The sequence below is a fragment of the Psammomys obesus genome, unplaced genomic scaffold (genome assembly GCF_907164565.1).
Source record: "Psammomys obesus unplaced genomic scaffold, mPsaObe1.curated_primary_1811, whole genome shotgun sequence".
Classification (NCBI taxonomy): domain Eukaryota; kingdom Metazoa; phylum Chordata; class Mammalia; order Rodentia; family Muridae; genus Psammomys; species Psammomys obesus.
Genome location: NW_026596109.1, coordinates 23932420 through 23935877, shown reverse-complemented (window position 1 = coordinate 23935877; position 3458 = coordinate 23932420). Strand labels below are relative to the sequence as shown.

At 47.3% G+C, this 3458-nt stretch overlaps 1 protein-coding gene across 2 annotated transcripts in view; it reads right to left on the bottom strand.

Annotated features, from left to right (window-relative positions):
• The window catches only part of Aftph (aftiphilin), a 55095-nt gene extending 54878 nt beyond the window's left edge, over window positions 1-217 (bottom strand). For both annotated transcript variants that reach the window (XM_055628772.1, XM_055628774.1), the window contains exon 1: window positions 141-217. The gene's annotated coding sequence lies outside the window, so the exon portion shown is untranslated. The remainder of the gene's footprint in view (window positions 1-140) is intronic.
• Between the last annotated feature and the right edge of the window lie 3241 nt (window positions 218-3458).

Here is a 3458-nt window from a genome sequence, read left to right as displayed (position 1 = left end):
CCATCAATCGGCGGCGCCCCGCAGCGGCGGAGCGGGGCAGAGCCCGCGCCGGCGCCCGCCAGGCCCGGGGCCGCCGCGGGCAGGTGCTCCAGGCCGGGGCGACCGGCCAGGCCGGCTCCTCCGCCCCGCGCGGCACTCACCTGGCTCGTCCCGGGCGGCCGCGATGGGCATGGCTCGGCGGCCCGGGGAGGAACTGGCTCCCCCGGGAAGGACCGGGTGCTCGGAGCTGGGCCGGCGAGGGCGGAAGGCAGGCGGCTCCCGGCCCTGTCAGCGCCGCGGCGCCATGGACGCCCACCCGGAGTTTCAGCGCTGCCGCGGGACCCCCATCCCGCTACCCTCCGCCCTCTTCCGCCGCCGCCGCCGCCTCCGCCTCCGCCTCCTCCGCGAAGACCCCCGCCCACTCCACACACTCTCCCATCATGCAGCGGGGAACCGCTGCTGTCGAACGTCACTTCCGGGCGCAGGTGGCTAGGTCGGGGCCGGGCGCGGGTGGGGGCCGGGGTGGGGGGGGACACGCCGGGGGAGCCAGTGTCACAGAATTCTTACTCCTGCGCAGGCGCCGGCGCCGGGAGCGGCGTGCGCCATTTTGGGTACTCACGGGAGTCGCCGAGGGGAGGGCGGAGGGCGGAGGGCGTCCGCGGTCCCGGCCGACCCTCCTCAGCCGCGCTCGGGCGGGCGGACCCGCCTCAGCCCGACGCGCAGCGGGTTAGGGTCGCCTGCGAGTGAAACTGCGGACGTCCGGAAACACGGAGCCCGACGCGCCTAAAAACCGGCTGGACGGCATTGACCAGCTCGTCCTTTTAGCCCGGAAAAAAAAGACTTTCATTCCCTTTCCCTTTATGTAAGTCAACAAAGGAGGAAGCTGTTACTTGACAGACGAGGAGGGACTGTCCTATTTAAGCCGAGAAGTCAGCAGACGAACTCAGAATCTCCCACAGAACCAGTCCAGGACTGTGTGTGTTGGTGTGTGGAGACGATGATCGTTTCTCACACGTCTTTCAAACCAGCGGGTGCATCTGAGCGATCCTATCTGTACAGTAGCGGTCACAAGATAGTTTGTTTCTGTCAGTCCTGAGCAGTTGATCTTTCTGTTTTATGACCTCTCCCCGTCCTTTATCATGTATCTGCTAGAGCCCATGTCACTGTAAAACTCAGACTACAAGGCTGCAGGATTATTATTTCCTTTTGAGACGGTGAACCCTGGGCTCTACTCCACACAAATTATGAGCCCTGCCGGGTCCTCTTTCTGTCCACGTTGAATTATTTAAAATAGTTCCAAAACCACAAAGCTCAGCAGTAACCCAAAGAAACAAGGACGGAAAACAACCGTCATCACAGAGAGCTGTCCACCCCTTTGACTGGAGGAATTATACACGTCGGGAAAGATAAGGACAATAGCAATCCATCATGGTTTATCCCGCCTCTGCAATGTTCTGGACAAATTAACTTGAACACTAAAATAGATCCTTCATTTGTCTCTTTACAGTTCAGTCATTTCAAGATAACGGCGACCGCATCACTCTAAATTGGAAAGTGCTTTGTGAATGTGTTGGATTTTTTTTGTTGTTGCTGCCCAGGCACTGAAGTGAGAAAAATCTAAATTGCTTGTCAAATTTATTTCTTTTGTATTTCGCCCCCTGCTGGCTTAGCTCGTGTGCAAATTAAAAAAAAAAAAAATGCTGTATGTCACCGTAAATGAATTAAAGTCACAAAAAAAACTGCCTGTAAAACTGAAAATTAATTTATTTCAAATAAACATGTTTGTTTTCACTTGATAGCTCTACCAAACAAATACTGAATACGATCCGAAGAAAATGTTTGAATGATGAATTTCAAATAATTTAACTAATCAAAATGTTTAAAATAGTGATTCTAAACATTAAAAAGGAAACCATGCCTTTGGAAAAATAACTTTCTTCGGATCGTATTCAGTTGAGTAGGTGAAGAGGCTAATTCTGTGTTTGTTTGCTTGCTTGTTTTTTAATCCATGGAAGTTGAGTAGCTATTTGTCCAGATGACTTGGGAGCACAATCACCCTGTCAGTAACTAGATACTCTTACATGTGATTCCCAATACAGCATCTTAATGCTTAGACATTATATTACAGAAGGAAATTTTGCTGAATGTTTTTAAGATGGCAAGCCTACGAGAATATTCTTCTAAAAGTTCATTGCAGTTGGAGACATGGCAAGATTTTTGTTTATATTTTAAACACATGATGACTATTTTGCCCAACATTTGGCATCAAGAAGAGAAACATCCTAGCCATGTATTGTATTTCTAGTTTTTCTCCTATTCAGACTTTAAAATTTTTTAATCATGATATAAATAGTAATGTTTATGCCTATATACCCTTTTTTAGTTAAGTGTTATGTTGTGGTACTATTGTTTAACATCTTAGTCACTCAGATTTCTTGGACCTCTAAAAGCTCATCCAGGGAGGGGACTCTGAATCAGACCTTAAGTAGAAAAACCTGCATTACAAAACAAAACATTGGAAACTTGAAGAAATGTTACCACATACTTATTTATAATTTCCTGGTTTTCTACTTTTTTATTTTGAGCTAGGTCTCCTGTAGCCCAGGCTTGCTAACTACAGAAGAGACCTTGAATTCCTTATCCCCCTATCTCTGCTGTGATTATTGGTGTGTATCACCATGCCCAACTATGTTTAAGTTTAATGAAGGAAATGAAACCCCTACAATAAAAAACACTAACATGCCAAAGAAAGAAATAGGAGAAGACCCGGGGAGATAGAAAGCTCAATGTTCAGGGACTGAAAGAACTAACTAAGGAGTCCACGCTATCTCAGGGAGCTGCCCAGTTTTCCTTGGTGTCTGAAATCTAATCCCTGTTCCTCCAATTCCAAAGTTGCTCTCATGGCTATTCACTGACAACAGAGGCCCCCAAAGACTACTAGTGAAGTTCCCTGTTCTCTCTGGATATTTCAACCGTATCAGTCCTCTTCCCTCCCAGAGCTGATACTACCCCTCATACTTCTGCACTTAAGCATCCTAGCTGGCATCCCAGCACTTTTTCTCTGTTACCAGAAACAGCTTGGACTATGAACAAAGAATTATCTTTGAGATGGAATAGACCAGATCTGAACCTTAGCAACAGCATAAAATCTTACTGAGAATTTTTCCCACCTGCAAAAGTGAAAGAAGAGTCCCTACCTCATAGATTTGTTATCCAGAGGAGATGAACATGAATATTTTCATAATGTATGTAAAATATCCCAGTAATGCTAAGACTCTGTCCCATAGTGGAAAACCTTATTGTCATATCTTCCCCAAGACTAGTAGTTTTCAAGTAGGGGTCATTTTAACACAACTCTCCCCCCATTTCTGCTTAACTGGTGATACTGAGCAATGTCTGAAGATATTTTTAATTATTACAGCTGAGGTGGAAATGCAGCTTGAAGCTCAGGATCTGTCTAAACATTGTGCAATTCAGAA